The 21,965-nt window shown below is 31.6% G+C and overlaps 2 long non-coding RNA genes across 2 annotated transcripts; both read left to right on the forward strand.

Annotated features, from left to right (window-relative positions):
* Window positions 1-1,611: 1,611 nt before the first annotated feature.
* Window positions 1,612-19,616, forward strand: LOC149482889 (uncharacterized). Its single transcript, XR_016316642.1, has 3 exons — window positions 1,612-1,839; window positions 2,107-2,218; window positions 18,897-19,616. It is a non-coding gene; the product is annotated as an uncharacterized LOC149482889 (long non-coding RNA).
* A 6-nt stretch (window positions 19,617-19,622) lies between these two features.
* On the forward strand, window positions 19,623-20,416 carry LOC149482890 (uncharacterized). Its single transcript, XR_016316641.1, has 2 exons — window positions 19,623-19,750; window positions 20,149-20,416. It is a non-coding gene; the product is annotated as an uncharacterized LOC149482890 (long non-coding RNA).
* The last annotated feature ends 1,549 nt before the right edge of the window (window positions 20,417-21,965 follow it).

Below are 21,965 nucleotides of genomic sequence, written 5' to 3' on the forward strand. Positions count from 1 at the left end.
GAATATTATTACTAATAAGAGACACTTGATGAATAAGAAAATGAAACACATTAAAAAGTTTCCATTATAATATATTTACACTGAAAACATAATATCCAAACCATGATATTTATTTAATTTAATTATTATATGACTTTGTGTAGACTGTAGGTATAGGTACCATGTTTAAATCAATATTTTAATGATACAGTAACTTTTATTTCATATTTTTGTCAAGACTTTTGCAGGAATCCCAAGTTAAGTACCTATGTTGTTTTTGAAACATATTTTTTGGATAGATATTAAATTTATGATGTTTGGTGAATTAAAATGGATAAAGAGTACGGCCACATTACTATACTCGGTTCCTTTTTTCTTATAGCAAACAATGCTGTTTAAAATGTAGACGGCTTTTACTTAATAGGTATTTGCTTTATATTATAGTAAAAGAACTAAGAAGTATGTATAAAATGTACAGTAACAATAGCTATCAAGTTTTCAGAGATATCATGGTTATTCAAATTGAAATATATACACTATTTTTTCATCTATATAATACCATCAATGGGTCAATCAGTCTATGTTATTCAATATTAATAATACAAATAACTTTCTGGAATCTTTTATAAATTTAAAATGTGAGCATCTGCAAATCATAAAATATTTTCTTTATGTTTGGTAAATTCAACTTTTGTTTTTCTTCATTTTCATATTCTGATCTTATTAGATTTCACTTGTTTTACACTTGGCATTGTAGTCTTCTTTCATCACAAAAATATATTATGTTTTAATTCATTGTTAACCATTGTTCGATTTTTATTCAATGACATGAAAACTTCTTAACCACTTCTTTTGGAGTGATAAATTGGCAAAACATATTTTTGTTATGCATAAATAACACATAATATTTTACATTATACACAAGAAGCCGTTTTCTTATTTGTTTTCGGAAAGTTGTTTGTTGACATAAAATTATTCATTTGACGTTACAATTGTCAATGATCATTTAAAATTTGACATTAGTATCAATAGTAAAAAAGTGCAATAACAATTGAAAGACTTTAATTCATTAAATCTTTAAAAGAAATATAATGACATAAAAATAAAACAGATTTAATGAAATAAAAAATTACGAGCACGTATAACTTTTTTCCAAGTGCATTTAAATTAAAACATTGCTATTATGACCAAAAAATGTATAATGTTGGCAGCATTGGATATATTTTTCTCAAATCAGATTAAACTTGAATAAAATTTATTAATTTGCAATTTATATAAGACGATACGTTTTTTTTACTTTAGAATAATTTCATAAATATTTTAGTTGTGTTTAATTATTATGAAAATATTGATTTCTTGGTTATGTTGATAAAAAGCATAATTTGACTTTTATATTTGAAAACGATAATATTCATAGACACAGTCTTCTATAATTATTGTGTAATAATAAAAATAAATTAAACATTAGTTACTTGTTATTATTATTAAAAAATATATTTGTATTTAATTTATATTCAATATAGCATATTTTCGAAAAATAATTGAATATGAAAATAAAAAAAAAACATAAATTAGACCCTTTACTAACAGTTGGATATCAATGTTTCTAAATTATTTTATTGTTATACATATTAATATATTTTTTAGAATAGATTACGTATTTTAAATATCTCTTATTAATTAAAATATATTTTAATTATGAAAAAATTACAAAACTGTGAAATTGTCTGTTCTATATATTGTCTATTCCCACTTTTTTCGTAATGTTTGCAATTATTTTTACTTCCGGTGGGAAATAAAACGCCCCGCGCCCGCGCCAGCCGCCATTTCTCTTCCATTAACAATTCATCTGTTCGCAGGGTAAGTCGATTTACATTTATTATTAATTATTGGTCTCATAATGTACTTGAGGGAATAATGATTTGAATTTTATTGTTTTCTTTATATATTTTTACTAACTTACAATTAAATATATTTCTTTAGGTAATTACAAAAAGTACCGGTGACTTCATTTCAATTCATGACGATTTATTCTTTTGTTTTTTTTTCAACGGTTTGTTTTAATGAAAACAAGTGATTTCTTTTGTTTAATGCTTTGTTTTTAATATATTCACATATTGTTTTCAGTATATTTTCGTTAACTTCGTGATTCTACGTGACCTCGTGCCTCACAACATGTTTCAAGCATCTAGCAACAACAACGGCGGCAACGCAGCAGCAATGGCGTGCATCGCTACCGGTAAGCTTTATTCATATTAGGTTGAATAATTAATACTTGTACATATTTTTATAGGGCTCTGTTAGGCAATCAATCAGTTATTATCTTTTTTTTGTGCAAATTGAAATGTTCTAAATAAGAAGATACTTCTCATAATTATTATTCCAAGATTTTTTCTAAAATTGGTATCTAATGTTCAACATCTGAAATAAATAATTGGACATAATATACCTACCTACCTAATATGTTAAAAAATTATTAGGTAGGTATGGTAGCTAATAGCTACGTACCTAATCGATTACAGAATAAAGTCATTTTCTTTAACATAAAATAGAATAGAAGATTTAATGTATAAATATAGTAGGTAATAAGTCCGTAAATGTAATATTATTTTTTCCAAATTTGTTGTAAATCGAAATGCGCGGGAATCGCAAACCGGCAACGCGCGCGACGAGCGGTCGCGCCGTGCGGCACGGGTGTCGGTCGCCATTTTGTGTGATAGTTATATTTATTATGAATTCATTCAAATTTGTAAATATCCTTAAATAGTAAAAATATTAATGATTGTAAATCATGAAATTGTCTCTGATCATTCAAACACATATTATATCTATGTTTTGTATTGACGTATGTTATAGGTACGCATACATACCTACCTATTTTCTTTTCAATAAAATATTTTGTAAAGCTTATCTGTATAGATAAATTATTATATTTTCGGTTAAATTTCAATGCATTATTCACATTATGTCGCGAAGTTAAATTACTTTACACTATTGTAGAAATTATTGTAGGTATGTACTTTAAAGTTTAAACGTTAAAGCGAGACTTATAAACCAGGTTTTATAATAATACTAGCGACCCGCCCCGGCTTCGCACGGGTGCAAATTGCAATGCTGATACTAAATACACTACAGAAAAACGGTGAACGTTGTTTATAGAAACATAGCGGCCCGCTCCGGCTTCGCACGTGTATAAAATAGATAGCCGGGCGGCCGGCCGGTACCGCCGCAAACCCTACGTCCCGCAATTTTTAAATCTGTAATATCTTCGAAAATATTCACTTAAATCATACGATGTAAAGGGTCATATAGATCTATATTAAATGAACAATGTATTCAAGGTATTTAATTGGCTAAGAATTAATGCTGTATTGGTTCAAATCGCATCGAAAATTAGCCATTATTTGTCGTAAAAAGTAAATGACAAAAAAAAGTTATTGTGGGTTATCGATAAGAGATAGACATACCATCGCTGACTTTTCTGTAAAACTTTTAAATGTGTATAATACTTAGTACATTATTTTGATAAAACTCGTATGGTTCAGCCTACGTTTGCAATGTAAGCGGAAAAAATGTAATTTTTTACATTACATTAGAAACCTCAAAAATAACAGTACTTCTTCTCCACTATTTAATGGATGTTATAATACATATAAACCTTCCTCTTGAATCACTCTATCTATTAAAAAAAAACGCATCAAAATCCGTTGTGTAGTTTCAAAGATTTAAGCGTACAAAGGGACATAGGGACAGGGAAAGCGACTTTGTTTTAGTGATTGGAGACGGAAGAACGACTTTGTTGTATCATATTATAAATTATATGTATATACTATATATTATGATTTTATAATTACCAATACATCATAATATTACGTAAGTACATGCATAGTTTTGATAGGATTAAAATTAACATTTCAAATAATTCAAGATATGTATGACTAGCTTTCCGCCCACGGCTTCGCCCGCGTTTTCAGAGAAAAACCCGTTCCCGTAGGATTTCCGGGATAGAACCTATCCTATGTCCTTTCTCGGGTATCAAAATATCACTATACCAAATTTCATGCAAATTGGTTCAATAGTTCAGGCGTGATTGAGTAACAGACAGACAGACAGAATTACTTTCGCATTTATAATATTAAGTATGGATTATACGAGTACATAATATAATAATGTTATACTGAAACGTACATAGATCGTAGCGAATATTTTTTTTATAGATTGCGGGGTAAGGTAGGTACCTACAATGACGCCACATTTTATTCATATTTCGTAGCGAGTTAGTATTTTTTTTAGAGTAGTTTCGACTCCTTTTACATCTTGGATCTCAACCAATATCTAATCAACTTGATATTTTTGTGTTACGAAATTTTAGAAATGGAATGGTAATTTCATTAGGGATATTTTCTTTAACATATTGAATACGGATTTGTATTTTATAATCATAGGTACAATGCATTATTTTTTGTTTGGAACATTTCAATTTGCTTAACAAATTATAAATTGTGCGGCATTATAAATATGTTTCTACTGACCTGATAAAATGTTATTCTGTTTTTATAATTATTTTAATCGGTCAAATTATTATTAAAGGGTCAACGCATCAAGCCGATCCCCGGTTTAAGGGTAACAACGCACAATGTGTCGCGATGGCAACATGCGCGGCTATTTATTCTTCTATTCTAAATAGAGCCGTATTTTCTCAGGAAAATATAGACACTATTTTAGAATTTGGTGATATGTTATATATTCAAGTAAGACCACTTGGGGTTGCGCATCATCATCCTCATTTATATCCTGAAGAATTGCCTTCTGATATACGTGTAGGGACCTATTTGGCTAAAATTAAATCGATGGCAGACAACGATAGTTGGATCGACAACGGGCTGTTTCCCACATGTGACAGCGACATAGCCACTTACACTTTACAATTAAAATTAATCCTAAAAAATAAAATATTTCACACTGCACACAACGACTCCACACATAGCTACCTCTTCACCGGCGCCAATAATACAATATCTTTTTGGAGGTCAAATAATAAATATTTTATCTTTAATAGCCATAACGTAGACGCGAATAATAAATACGTCCATAACCCGCATTCGGTAGGAGCCGCACGTCTCTTTCAGTGCGACAATATAGATACTCTTGCAAAATTTTTGTTTTGGAATCCGGCGTTTGGTAGTCAATATCAAATTCATAAAATTATTTTAAATCATTTTCATAGTACAAATATTATTAATGAATTAGTTAGTGTAGACAACCAATTAGTTAATGTAGACGACCAATTAGTTATTGTAGACGATCCTAAATTGTCTAATTTAAAACCGATAGTTTTAGTTAATAAAGGTATACCCCCAAAATATGACCCTAAATTAAATTCCCTAAAACCAAAAGTTTTAATTCAAAATATTCGCGACCCAAAATTAACAACACTGACACCCGTTGTCTGCCTAACAAAATTACCCGACGTTAGGATTGTAGGTAAAAAACGCGGTAGACCGGCTAAATATAATAAATCTAAAGCACACAAACAAAACAATATAAACGTAGATTCGGATAGTTCATCAGTCAATTCAGTAGAAGTAGGACGTAAGAGGGGACGACCAGGTAGGCGATCTATAGATGCAGATTCTCATTTAAAAGCGGTCACAAAATATAATGAAAAACATCCCGAAGTTCATAGGCAGGCAGTTCAGAAGTATAGTCAGACTCATCCCGAAATCAATAAACGAGCAGTTCAAAAATATAACGAGAGCAATCCCGAGGTTCATAGGCAGGCCAGTCAGAAGTTTAGTCAAAGTAATCCAGAAGTTAATAGGCAAGCGGTAGATAAGTACAATAAAATTAATCGAAATCTAGAAGTTGAATTACGGAATTCAAACAATTTAATAGGTACAAAGAGTGGCGACGGCTTAACTGTCGTCAAATTGTTTAGTTTTAAAAACATTTCATTATTAGATAGGGAAGCGTTTTTGTGTAGGCACTGTAATGCTAGATTGTTCTTTGAGGAAAAGAATCGTATCAAGTGGTGCTGTGGGGCTGGCGCTTATAACGTTCAAAATTTCCCGCCTTTAAATGAACCATTTTATAGCTTTCCTTCTTTTTTGCATAAGCCTAGGGCTTATAATAATTTATTTGCTTTTAGTGCTTTAGGCGTTTCACACGGATTTCAACATCCGACAACGGGGGTATCATTTTTAAAAATTCAAGGGAGGGTTTATCACAGAGTTTTCGATCTTGCGTACTCAGAAACTACTAACCCGGCTGGACTTTACATCTATGATAACAGTGAGCGAGAGAGCCTCGCTACAAATTTAAATTTAGATTTAACTGTCATTCGATCGATTACAAATTTCTTGCATAATCACAACCCTTATATAGAGTGCTTCAAGCGGCTGAGCCAAGAACCATCCGACCACGCACACCTCATTTTTGAGCACACCACACGACGCACACATGGCAACATTCTCGGTGATATGCCTTTAGGCAACGAGATTGCTGCCATTATAAGCAATGAGCAGGAACGTTACATTCCTCGCGCCATTGCAATCTGGAAAATTGGAGACAAAAAGCCTCACACAGTAGATATAATGCACCCCCTATATGAAACTTTTCAATATCCATTATTGTATCCGCACGGTAACCCTGGATGGTTTCCTAACAAAACGGACAATAATGGAGCAAAACTAACCCAGAACAAATATGTAAGATGTCTCCTTCTGAGCGAACCCCGTTTCAACGATTTTAATCGTTTGTCTGAAGAGTGGTTAGTTGATATGCAATGTAGGATTTTAGAAGAAAGACTTCGTTACCTGTATAACATCCAAAAAGGTAACACGGATAATGCTCTCCGTTCCGCTCCATTAAGAGAAGTAGAGTCAGTTTTACAGCAGATAAGTGTAGATGAGACTATTCGAGGAGAGGGTGGGGTTGTGCCTGGTAGAGTCTATTTGCCAAGTAGTTACACGGGGGGGCCTAGATATATGAAGCAAAAGTATATGGATGCTATGGCAGTAGTTAACAGATTAGGATTGCCATCTTTTCTTTTAACTTTAACTTGCAATCCCAAATGGCCTGAAATACAAAATTCAACAACAGGTCATCATAATACGCCATCAATTTGTGCTAGAGTTTTTAACATTAAATTGCAACAACTTTTGAGGGATCTACGCACAGGGGTTTGGTTTGGTAAAATTGTTTATATTTTATATGTAATAGAGTTCCAAAAACGGGGATTACCACACGCTCATATCTGTTTTGCAGTCGAGGGTGGTGGCCCCGTTCACGGTACTGATGTGGATAAATTTATTAGAGCAGATATTCCTGACGCTTCAGAAGTTGATGGAAAATTAAGAAAAGCTGTTTTAGATTACATGGTACATGGTCCATGCGGTCCGCCGCATAGGACAGATTTAAAATGTTGGGATAGTGAAAAAAAAAAATGTACAAGCTATTTCCCAAAACCAGAGACAGAAGTCACATATTGTAATGATAAAGGGTTTATTAACTTAAAGCGTAACAGTAAGAATACAGCCACTATTAAATACAGAGGGAGGGATGTAGAAATTAGTGATTTGTGGATAGTACCATACAACGCTGCACTTCTTCTTAGATATGATTGCCATTTAAATTTAGAATCAGTGTCCACTCGAACAGTCATTAAATATCTCTTTAAATATATGACCAAAGGTCCAGACGAGGCTCGAGTCGCCATTGTTCCAGATGAACTAAAAAATAACGAAATAGAACAGTACGTCACAAAACGATACATCGGTTCTGGTGAGGCTGCTTGGAGAGTTTTTGAGTTTGACGTCACGGGACGTGAGCCTACTGTAAAGATGTTAGACGTGCATTTAGAAAATCATCAATCAATTTTTTTTAAGGCGGGAAATGAAGCGCGTGCAGTTCAGAATTCGGATTCGGATCTCGTCACGTATTTTAATCGTCCCCTCGGTGAAGAATTCGATAGTTTAACATATTTAGATTTTTACGAGAGGTATATCGTTCATTCCAGCCGCCCCTCAACAAAAAATACAACCATTTATAATATGACCAACGGCAAATTTTTGACGAAAAGACAGAGGGGAGAAATAGTGACGCGTTTATTTTGGGTCGCGCCCAACAGAGGTGAACAATTTTATTTAAGATTACTGTTAGCTTTACACCCCTGCCGTAGTTACAGGGATCTTTATAACTTGGGTGGTCCAAATTGTAACACATTCCAGGAGGCCGCTAAAGCCGTTGGTATCGCCAACGATGAAGCCGAATACGAGATAGCTATGCAGGAAGCTTCATGTTTTTTGACCGGACCACGCCTGCGTAACTTTTTCGTATTATTGGCTGTTAACGGGGTAGCAGTAGCGACACTGTGGGAAAAATTTAAAAATGAGCTAGCTGAAGATATACTTAACCGCGTAAATAACGATCCGGATAGAGCGTACACCCAGGCCTTGGTTCAAATTGACCGTCTATTGCGAAAACATGGTTCGTGTTTGTTAGAGCAAGGTTTGCCTGACGCGCACGATGACACCACCGAACTAGGTCGTGAGAAGGCTCTACACGATGCAGACGGGTTACGCGAATTTGTGGATGTTTGGACGCCCAAGCTGTCTCATGACCAGCGGCAAGTGTTCGAATATGTGCAAAATTTGCTCACTGATCACGGTTTTCGCAATAGTAACGAAAGTGCTATTTATATAGACGGTCCGGCAGGCACTGGTAAAACGTTGCTATTAAATACGATAGCAGCGTACGTGAGGGGCGTACTCAACGGTGTAGTTTTATGCACAGCGAGTTCAGGTATTGCCGCGCAGAACTATGACGGCGGTATGACTGCGCACAGTATGTTTAAGTATCCGTTAAGCGCTATTGACGATTTAGGCTATTGGTATGTAACAAACGGAACCCAGAGAGCTGAACTCATACTACACTCCGATTTAATCATTTACGACGAAGCGCCGATGGTACACAAGTACCTCATTCATTTGTTAGATAGGTCTTTGCAAGACTTGACAAAGTCTAATAAAAGTTTCGGGGGAAAGGTTATCATTTTTGCCGGAGATTTTCGTCAGATTCCGCCCGTAGTTACGAACGCCAAGTGTCATTCTGATATATTTAATGCTTCAGTTAAATCATCGCCCTTATGGCAGAGTTTAAAGACGTTTTCACTAACTACACCTCAAAGGTGTAGTGAAGATAGTGTTTTTTCCGATTTTTTACTTCAAATAGGTTCAAATAATTTGCCTTTACATTCGGTAAAGGTCGGTAGATCTTGTCAAAATTTAATAGACCTTTCACTTTTATCATTTACTACTGATTTAAATGAGTTAATTAATTTTGTATTTTCGGATTTCCTTTTAGAAAACGAGCCAGAAGTTTGTATAGGTAGGGCCATTCTTTCGACACACAACTCCAATATTAGAGAAATAAATAGGACTGTATTAGACCGTTTGCCAGGCGACCTTTTACATTTCTATTCAGTAGATAAAACGGCTACGGATGACACTGACGAATTGTATTTAGGCGTTGACGTGTTGAATAGTATGCACCCTAAAGGTATACCAGAACACGATCTCACTTTAAAAGTAGGATGTATTTGTATAATAATTCGTAACCTTAGTTTTTCAGATCATTTAGTTAATGGTACAAAAGTTATAATCGAAGCGACTTCACCTCGATTAATAACAGTTCGCAAACCGGGAATAGCCGAATTGTTTTTTATACCGCGAATCATGTTTAAAGCCCCCATTGATCATAATAGTCCAATAGAAATGTGTCGATTGCAATTTCCCCTTCAGGTGTGTTATGCAATGACCATTCATAAGAGTCAAGGTCAAACTATTAATAGGGTCGGCATAGATTTAAGATCGGACGTATTTAGTCACGGACAGTTGTACGTGGCATTAGGTCGCGTACGGGATAGGAACGATTTAATGCTTCTTGTACATAGGGAAAAATTAATTAACGGTAAACCTTACGTAAATAACGTCGTCATTCCACAGTTACTTTAGGGATTTCCCACCATGCATTACACTATTCACTTTGCTTGGTAGATTGACGAGTTACACTTGCAAGCATTACACACTCGGCTTCCTGGAATGAAATTGTTCACCTCCGTTCTATATCAGAAATCAATTATTAAAATCAAATCATGTTGCCAACGTTTACATTGTGCGTATTTTTTATGAACTCTTATCATCACGACGCTAACATTAAAAAACGAATTGATTCTACGTTAAAGTTGAAACACTGTGTAACAAATTATTTGTATTAAAGTAAAATGCGAGAGCGAATGTATAAGTTTGTTATTGGTTTTAAGGTTGTATGCGCATTGTCGAGTATTTATATGTCAGTGGCGGTGACAGTAATTTATAAAATTGACTGAACTTTTCTTATATATAATAATGTTATAATGGATATGTAAAGTCATAGCAGCTGCTTGGTTCATAGGAATTTAAATGGATTTGAATGGACCTTATCGGCTCGGTGACAGGTGGAAATGCGTGTCGAGAGTCCTCTGCAAGGCGGTAGGTCGTGAGTTCCGGAGCTGGCGGCCGGCCGTGGGAGGCGCAGGAGCGACTCTGTCGCAGAGGTGAGTGCGGTGCCCTAAGTCGCTTTGCATTGGCGCTGCGTCGCGCCTGCAGTGATGGCGGTGACTAGATGTAGACAGTGTCGAAACAATAGAATATTACGATTGATAATGCGGGGCGTTTCTCTCAAGTTGTATGTATTAATATTTATATTACATCTCATATAATATGTCATAATTGTGCTAACCTAACCAAAATATTTGCGTATTTGAAAAAAAATGGACAGATCACGGATACACAAAATAAAAACAATTTTATGTTCCTATAAATAATTGTTATTTATTCTAAGTATCAAATTTGATAAATATTGAGTGAATGTTATCACTATCATGTAAACAAAATTTAAATGCATATGATTATTAATATTATTTTATTAATATACCGAGAAATATTCACAAAACGAAAGATGTCGTTTACTTTAAAAATCAAAGCAGTATCATGAAAGGTCGGGAACCTTCAGATTCTGGGAAATGTTACCCAGGCATTTTTTTTTTCTTTTTCATATAAATCGCATTTTACTTTTCCAAAAAGCTGGTACATCTCAGTAAAATGAGCATTCTTTCGATTTCTTTTGCTGCAAAGATTTCGTAGTGGGATTATGTTGTAGGCAATAAAAAGACAAAAAAAGCAAAACAGAATATTGTTCATTGACTATTAAATAAAAATAATCATACTTTTACATTTAAGTTGTGCTTTAAATTCAGTGATTTAACTTTATTTATGGTTATTTCCGAGATACCAAATTAGGCTTATTTTTCCGAAATTAACCGAATAGAAATAATATTTATTAACTATCAAATTATATGGTAATATAAAATGTGCTAACCCTAAGCTTCTTTTGATGCTGAGCAATGTTGTAAAATATAGATCGCTACATTATTAGGTAATTTTGCCCATCATTGTAACTTTTGTTTAAAACAACCTTCAGTGGTAGTTATAATATTTCAAACGTTATTTAATGACATATTATGAGTAAAAGAAACCTGTGTTTTCGCCATCATGCACAAACTATCAACTTGAATTTTCACCATTTTTTTTTTCCCGCGAAATGACACATGATATTCAATGAGTTACAACAAGTTGCTGATTTAAATTAGCGACACACACAATAGGCAGTGTTGACAGACAAATTAACCAACTATTTTACACCAAATACTTTGAAGTTTGAATGTTGCCAAAGTATGAAGGTATTTTAACAATTTAAAAATTTGCATGAAGTGTTCTTCAAAGCAAAGCTGATGACCCATTGTACGCCAATCATCACATTTTCAGTACCCAATCACTTTATTAATTTATCTATGAATATTTTATTCGTATTATTATTTATCAAAATACAAACTCGATGCCATAAAGCATTGGTAGCACATCTCGTCTCTCTTTGCTTGAAGTGTTCTTCAAAGCAAAGCTGATGACCCATTGTACGCCAATCATCACATTTTCAGTACCCAATCACTTTATTAATTTATCTATGAAGATTTTATTAGTATTATTATTTATCAAAATAAAACTCGATGCCATAAAGCATTGGTAGCACATCTCGTCTCTCTTTGCTTGAAGTGTTCTTCAAAGCAAAGCTGATGACCCATTGTACGCCAATCATCACATTTTCAGTACCCAACCACTATATTAATTTACCTATGAATATTTTTTTAGTATTAATTTATTATTTATCAAAATACAAACTCGATACCATAAAGCATTGGTATCACATCTCGTCTCTCTTTGCTTGAAGTGTTCTTCAAAGCAAAGCTGATGACCCATTGTACGCCAATCATCACATTTTCAGTACCCAACCACTATATTAATTTACCTATGAATATTTTTTTATAGTATTAATTTATTATTTATCAAAATACAAACTCGATACCATTAAGCATTGGTAGCACATCTTGTCTCTCTTTGCTTGAAGTGTTCTTCAAAGCAAAGCTGATGACCCATTGTACGCCAATCATCACATTTTCAGTACCCAACCACTTTATTAATTTATCTATGAATATTTTATTACTATTATTATTTATCAAAATAAAACTCGATGCCATAAAGCATTGGTAGCACATCTCGTCTCTCTTTGCTTGAAGTGTTCTTCAAAGCAAAGCTGATGACCCATTGTACGCCAATCATCACATTTTCAGTACCCAACCACTGTATTAATTTACCTATGAATATTTTTTTAGTATTAATTTATTATTTATCAAAATACACTCGATACCATAAAGCATTGGTAGCACATCTTGTCTCTCTTTGCTTGAAGTGTTCTTCAAAGCAAAGCTGATGACCCATTGTACGCCAATCATCACATTTTCAGTACCCAATCACTTTATTAATTTATCTATGAATATTTTATTCGTATTATTATTTATCAAAATACAAACTCGATGCCATAAAGCATTGGTAGCACATTTCGTCTCTCTTTGCTTGAAGTGTTCTTCAAAGCAAAGCTGATGACCCATTGTACGCCAATCATCACATTTTCAGTACCCAACCACTATATTAATTTACCTATGAATATTTTTTTAGTATTAATTTATTATTTATCAAAATACACTCGATACCATAAAGCATTGGTTGCACATCTTGTCTCTCTTTGCTTGAAGTGTTGTTCAAAGCAAAGCTGATGACCCCCTGTACGCCAATCATCACATTTTCAGTACCCAACCACTATATTAATTTATCTATGAATATTTTATTAGTATTAATTTATTATTTATCTACTGAATGAACTATATACTGAAGCCCTATGCTTCTTGAGGAGATAAAGGAACAATCATCAACATTATTTTATTATAAGTATCGAAATATAAACTCAGCACCATAAAACATAAGAGGTACATCTTGTCTCCTCTTTTCTATTCAAAGCAAAGCTTATGATTGGGTATTATAATATACAACATTTTCAGTACTTAAATTGTAAATTATACCCAAATCCTCATAAATTGAAACTTTGATTACAGATTATATATTATAATAATCACACCTGCGCAAAGCATGCATATGCATTTACGAGTATTTTATGTAAAAAATATTGTAACAAGAATATGGTTATTCATCACATCGAATAAATTCAAGCGTTTGTTACTAACGTAAATAATATAAAGGGTGGAATTTTTACTTCTTAGATTATTTCGTATGCCTTTAATTTTCATAAATTAAAATGTATTTTTAATTATTCTATTTAAAACGGCAAATTGTTTAATAGCTACCAAAAAAATATCAGAAAAAAGAAATATACAAAAAAAACACACAAAAAAGAACAAAAACAAAAAAAAAAATATCAGAAAAAAAGAAATATACAAAAAAAACACTAAAAAGAACAAAAAAAAAAATAACAAAAAAAAAACGAAAAAATAATAATGATAGAACATCAAGAATATATTTGCCGCATCAACGAAACAAGAAACAAATACTGGAATTACATACGTTATCTAATTAAAATAGCCATTTTACTATTATAATAAACAGTCATAGCCATTTTACTATTATAGAAAGCAATGAAAACATTGGTCAGACGCAATAGCCAAACAAACATGAGTGACATGATGACTTTTTCTCACTCCAAAAATGTCTCGAAGCTGACAAAAGAAATTTTCTGTTCACCAAAGGAAACGTCGTAAGTGGACAAAATCCTTGATAAAAGCCAAAGAAAATTGACTATCACAGTGAAAGTTCACGGTAAATATAATATATGTAATTAAAAAAAATGGCATTATGATCCAGTTGCCGTCGTATGTGAGGTCACAAAGTTTTGGAACTAAACTGAAGTGCAAATTATAACCGAACGAACATGAAACTAAAATCCTAATATTAACGACATCAAATACAACACTGAAGGCTATGCTTTTATGATTGATTTGTATGATAATATTTTCTGAAACGACATCCAAACAAGAACATGAATTCTATCCGGTTGCTGATCGCACTCGCTGGGCTTCCCAAAAGGGTCTCACCCGGTGGGGTTGATCGCACGGATCCTGCAAGCAAGTGGAGTTAATGAATTTTAATTTACCTACATAAAAATACTTGACTGTATTCAGTATTGAAGTATGGTGGAATAGTTTGATATATATGTGAATAGCGTTTATTTAGTAATTCCAGTATTTTGAATCACCTCAATCAAGCAAGATCAAGATTTATTTTATAATTTAGTATAAAAAAATGTATTCGTATAAATTTATTCTTTCATCTCGTTTTAAATGGAACTAAAGTTTAAAACAAATGTTGGTTGTCGATTATTATGTACTTATGAAAAAAAAAAATATTTACATACACGTTACGTTGTCAACAGTTATTTTAAAATAAATTAAAGTTATAATATTGTAATTCGTATTGCAAAAATAAAAACTTTCTTCCTTACTTTTACTCTGCCTTCTCTTCTTCGAGAGAAACTTTATTGAATTAAAGTATCAGGCAACTCTTCTATTTTTTCGCTATACCTTCTTATGTAACTCGCCCTTTTCGTTTCGTGTTATTTAATTACACCACTGTGCCTATTCTTCTTTCTCTTCTTTATATCTTCTCTAAATTCTTCTTAATACGTTATAGTTTATACTATGTGTAATTTAAAAAAAAGTCAACGTTAACCTGTAATATTAAGAACTCATTGTATATAAAGTACATACTATCATTATGTAAAATACATTTTATCTTAATGTACCTAATGTTGGAATACAGCTGGTCGACTGGTTATTTATTTTGTAAATTGAAACATTTCATTGCTTGCTTGCTTAAAATAATTAAAGTGACTATGTAGTAAGTACGGTTATCGTACAAACTCCAAACCTATCGAGAACTGAAGAATTGTTATACTAACTAAGTACAATCAATTGCTTTTTTCACATGCATATAATATATCTATAAAATATAATTTTAGTTTTTATTAGATACATAAGTAGAACATTTATGTTTACGTATCACCTATAAGTTTTTGTTATTTACAATATTTTATTAAGACAATGTAAAATGTATGAAATACTCTAAGAGTTGAAAACATCTTTTGTTAGTATGATAACCATATTCTTGAATATTTTCCAACGCAAAAAAAAACTACATTATCAAAAACAATTAATCAATATCATAATTACTTCGAAAATGCATAGTGTCTTATTGTGATTTTTTTACCAAGGATATCTTTGCCCGAAGATCAATTCATAAGTCACTTTTTAAATTGCAAAAATACCTTCATACTTTGGCAACATTCAAAGTATTTGGTGTAAAATAGTTGGTTAATTTGTCTGTCAACACTGCCTATTGTGTGTGTCGCTAATTTAAATCAGCGACTTGTTGTAACTCATTGAATATCATGTGTCATTTCGCGGGAAAAAAAAATGGTGAAAATTCAAGTTGATAGTTTGTGCATGATGGCGAAAACACAGGTTTCTTTTACTCATAATATGTCATTAAATAACGTTTGAAATATTATAACTACCACTGAAGGTTGTTTTAAACAAAAGTTACAATGATGGGCAAAATTACCTAATAATGTAGCGATCTATATTTTACAACATTGCTCAGCATCAAAAGAAGCTTAGGGTTAGCACATTTTATATTACCACATAATTTGATAGTTAATAAATATTATTTCTATTCGGTTAATTTCGGAAAAATAAGCCTAATTTGGTATCCCGGAAATAACCATGGTAAATAAAGTTAAATCACTGAATTTAAAGCACAACTTAAATGTAAAAGTATGATTATTTTTATTTAATAGTCAATGAACAATAGGTATTCTGTTTTGCTTTTTTTGTCTTTTTATTGCCTACAACATAATCCCACTACGAAATCTTTGCAGCAAAAGAAATCGAAAGAATGCTCATTTTACTGAGATGTACCAGCTTTTTGGAAAAGTAAAATGCGATTTATATGAAAAAAGAGAAAAAAAAATGCCTGGGTAACATTTCCCAGCATCTGAAGGTTCCCGACCTTTCATGATACTGCTTTGACTTTTAAAGTAAACGACATCTTTCGTTTTGTGAATATTTCACGGTATATTAATAAAATAATATTAATAAACATGTCCATTTAAATTTTGTTTACATGATAGTGATAACATTCACTCAACAATTACGTTTTACATCTCACTACTACAACATATTGGCTGCATCATATCGATCGCTTGGCTTCATCCTACGGTGCTCCAAAGAATTCAAGGATCCTAAAACAGCGCTTGTACTTTACAACAACTTCGTTCGTAGTCGTCTGGAGTATTGTTGTACAGTCTGGAACCCATCTTATCAAACGCATATAATTCGGATCGAGCGTTTACAAAAATTACTGGTCCGTTGTCTAGCATTCAGAACTGGAATTGGTAAAACCTGCACAAGTTATCTGGACAGACTCAATAACTTCAAGATGTTGAGCTTAAAATCTCGACGTACAATGTTAGATATATTTTTCTTATATAAAATAATTAATAATTGTATTGATTCTTCTGAATTATTGGGCAGAATATGTATTAATGTCCCCGCCAGGATCCCTCGATATCCCTGCGCTATACTCAGAACTCCTCCATTTCGAACAAACTTAAGGAAGCATTCCCCAATAGTTAGACTTACCCATGAGTACAACGTTGTTGCAGCAAAGTCGCGTGAAATTGATATATTTCACAATTCACTTGCGGTATTCAAGCGTATTCTTAATAAACATTTCAATGAAACATGTCGATAAGCACCATACTATTTACAAATAATAGTAGTCAGCATTAGTTTTTTAATTAGTAATTAGTAATATTAGTAAAAACGATATTATTGCAAATTTGTTTTGGATCTACTTTGGTAAATTATTATTTGTTTGTTTGTATTTCCTGCATCAGAAATTGTATTTCATTTTTTCATTAAACTAACATGATATTGCTATCCGTTTAAATATACGATTGTTGTAATTTCCTATAAGTAAAGAAACATATATTGTTATTATACGATAAGCTATTTTAGTATTAACTATTAAGAGTTTATAAATTATGTTTTCTTTGTTGGAAATTCTTAATAAAAATAAAAAAATAAAAACATTTATCAAATTTGATACTTAAAATAAATAACAATTATTTATAGGAACATAAAATTGTTTTTATTTTGTGTATCCGTGATCTGTCCATTTTTTTTTTCAAATACGCAAATATTTTGGTTAGGTTAGCACAATTATGACATATTATAATATGAGATGTAATATAAATATTAATACATATAACTTGAGAGAAACGCCCCGCATTATCAATCGTAATATTCTATTGTTTCGACACTGTCTACATCTAGCCACCGCCATCACTGCAGGCGCGACGCAGCGCCAATGCAAAGCGACTTAGGGCACCGCACTCACCTCTGCGACAGAGCCGCTCCTGCGCCCGCCACGGCGCGCCGCCGGCCCGGCCACGTCTCGCCGCCGAGCGAGGCCGCTCGCGCGCAGCTCCGCCCGACACCGGCCCGGTACCGTCCGCGGATCCATTCCTTCCGTTGGACTAAAAGCGCCCGCTATCGTCTTTCATGATCCATCGTTATTCTATATTCGAAGGGCTATCATTTCATTTTTATAAATTGCATCACGTCCGACGTATATTTACAGTACAACGCGCTACATCATTACTTCTAATATCGTACTTTTACATTCGCTGAGCGCATTTTACAGTAATATTTAAATATTTTGTCTCGCTATGCTTCAATTTTCTATGTAGATCAATCAATTTTGTTTTTTAACATAAACTTACATGCACAACACAAACTATATTTTTGTGTACATAAAATCAATTAAGTTTAGTTTATAGGTATATAGACTAGAGTAAACTAGAGTAAATTAATTTAGATCGTGTAAATTATTGATGTAGAATGTAGATATTTTATTCATACATTTTATTTACGTGTATGTATTTTTGATAGAATCATGGTTATATTTATTTAATTTTATTTTATTACACGCATAACGCTTTACTTAAACACGTGTCAATCATATACACACTTTACAATTTTTATTTCTTTTATAGTTAAGTATAATAGTAGTAATTAGTGTATATCGAGTACTTAGACGGTAGTTAGGTAACTCCGCCTGTGTTTGAGGGTGAATAGAATAAATTTTACCATATTATTTTATTCTACCTCATCGCAGCCAGTCCCAAGCCTGGATAAAGGAGGAGGTGGTAGTTTTGCATTAATACAGAAAGTTTCAGATATAATTTGCTCAGTATGATGTGAAACACCTCGCTGCCAGTCAAAAAAATTGAAAACAGTGTTCCTTTTTGCGGATATTTGTCATAGGTTTATATTATCTTTTATAATCTTCTTATTATCTTTCTAAATTTATGATACAACTTATATAATATTTCATATATTTCATATTTTCCAGATCGCAGAAGACGGACAAACAACACAAAAGAATAGGTTTAATATGACAACATTAAATCACAAGTTAAGTATATTATATTTGTTTGGCATAATTCCCTGTTTGTCTAAAAAGGAGCATTAAAAAACATAATATCTTGATTAAGTTTAGATAACAAAAGTATGGATGCAAAACTCTCAATAAATTTAAAAAAAAAGTGTATTAAAACGTTTAAAATTATTGCCAGTGATAAAAAATGAGGATAATCAAATATTTTATAAATGTTTTTTTTTTTTTCAGAAACGCCACAATTGATTCCCAGTAGAAATAGGAAAATATAAAAGACCAGTTTCATCCATAGGAAGAAAGATACTACTTATTTTACCAATAAAAGGACTTGAGGGCAAAATATTTTACATTACATATAAAGTTTTGATGAGAAAAAATATCAAGTTAAGTACATAATATATTTATTGACCTAATTCCTGTTTGTGAAACATTTAAACTGCATAAATGTAATAAATAACACATCATGATTAAATTTACATTTTAATCGACTTCGAAATTGGACTTATTCTCTTTTTCGCGTTGTTACATCATAATTTTTCACTGAGAAAACCGATTTTGAGAATTCTTTTTTTTTATTTGAAAGCTGCCTGCAATGTGGTGGTCCCAATTATTTGATTTAGTTTTGACAAATTGAAGGTTTTCATTAAATGTGGATTTTTTTTTCAGGAATGCCATAAATTACTCATAACATAAAGACAGTTTCATCAGGAGGAGGAATGACACAACCAATAAAAGGAATAATTGAAGTCAAAATATTGTACATATATAAAACAGGCTTTGTATCAGTACAAAATGGAATCACCAGTTAAGTATGTTAATTATATTTTTGGCCTAATTTTTGTTTATGAAACGATCAAACTACATAAAGTATTGATCAAAAATAGTTTCCTCAATGCAACCTCTGTTACTATTAGAACAAAATATATTTTTTTATAAATTTATACTATTAACTATATTTGTTGTAAAATACATTAAAATCTTTAATTTCTAACTATAAAACTCTCGACACAAACAATAAGTTTTATAATAAACATCGCTGTTAAAAACCAAAGTTGTGACTTTCAAGAATTCATATATATATCTATTCATAAATTGAATTTCAATCTAATCTTTATTATGGACTATTCTTGATTTTTGATTGATACTCATACTCATGCATGTGAAAAAGGATAACAAAAATATGTATTCATATTTTAAACAATTTCAGCCAGACGCGCCAGGTGCTCAAAGCAGCGTCACTAAGAAGAAACACGTGAAAGCACGAAACAGACCACCATCGTGCTCCGTGGCTTTATCCGCATTGTTACGCTCCTATTGGTCTTAGCAAGATGTTAAATATTATATGTTTAGCCTTTAATATGTTGATCCGACCTGTTTTTATAATATTTATTCAAAATTTTAAGTTTATCCATGCACTACTGTTTACGTCTAGCCCGGGGTAGCATATTTTTTGCTTCGATTATTATTTTGTAAATCGCACCCAAAAAATATTCAAGTGTATTTTCCTACGTTTTTTTTATGTATAGATTTTATTTAAGTTGTATGAAAAAATGTATTACTGTTACCATTAGTTGAATAATATACTTAGTCATATTAATAAAACCATTTTAGTTTCAATTATTGTTGTTTTATTCGCAATTCAAAAATAATTATTATTATTGATTTTATGAAACTAAATTTTGATATAATATGTAAATAATCTATGAAGATAGCTGTTTTATTATTGAAATAATTAAAGTTTTGATTAGATAAATTGCCTATCATCTACTACACAAGACAATGTTTAGTACTTATTACCTACTTAAAATTAGCTTTTTCTTATGCCATTTACTTAATGATCTAAGTATGCCATAGAAACACATAGAAATGAACTACTAAATCATTATTCACATGTTCGATTCAATAAATAGTGTATGAAGAACTTAACAAATTAATCATTGCAAACCGACAGATGGAACTGATATAAATAACTATATTTTTATTTTTTTATAATAAACTTAGGTATAACTTCCTAACACTTAATTCAGTAGGTACATAAATTAAAAAAGGCACTACGAGGATTATAAAATGATAGAATTAAAAAAAAAACACTGATGAATGATATTGACAAATGAAAATTTTAAGATTTTAACTAAGTAATATTAATGGTCCTAACTACTATTTAAATTATTGGCTTGCAGCTAAATTACTAAAATACCTAAGGGACTAGAATTATTGAGAAAACAACTTCAATTAAAAATCAACAAAGTCAATTTAATGTAACTAGATAAGAAAAAATAACGATAACAAACTATTATCTTCGAGGTTTTACATAACGAACTACCTACCTACTTAACATTTAATAATTTTAATATCAGCTACACTCCACAGGAGAACTTGTTTATATAATTCAGTTTTTTGTTAGTTTTTAAACAAGACAAGAGGTAATCATTATTTGTAGGTATATGAATATGTTCAATGAAATTAAAACACATTATTTAGGTATCTTATTTTGTATTGTATCTTTTAAAAACACGTTTTGCCGAGATCATTTTTTCATTAAATAATTTCAATCTTCTATTTTCATTATTGCTTCTGTTAAAAACAATCGCTTTCTATATTATCGAAGTCGTTCAAAAGTTCAAAACTGAAAGAGAAATTAGTGATATTTAAATTTTGTATTATAATGTTTAATATATGTATTTAAAGACAAGTAATTTATCGGCTGGGATCTTAGAGACTAGGCTGCTCGAAAACTGAGCATTGATTTGTTTATTTTTTCTTATATTTCGCTTTTTTATACTTTTAATTAAATAAGAAAAATAGGGTAGTACATAGTACATATATGATTAATGAATATCGATCAAATTATGAAGTATGGTGGTGTAAGATTTTTAAACATTATTTTTTCAATTATTATTCTTCAATATTTATCATAATAACAATATTAAAGATTGATGTAACACAGTATAAATATACAGGTATTACATATATGTATTTAAGTTAAAAAATGTGTCAGTTTGCTATTTTCTTTTTAGTTGGTAC

This window comes from Colias philodice, chromosome 14 (genome assembly GCF_061535455.1).
Source record: "Colias philodice isolate Cphi_HAF_F1 chromosome 14, ilColPhil1 Martin Lab GWU primary, whole genome shotgun sequence".
In the NCBI taxonomy this organism is placed as follows: Eukaryota; Metazoa; Arthropoda; class Insecta; order Lepidoptera; family Pieridae; genus Colias; species Colias philodice.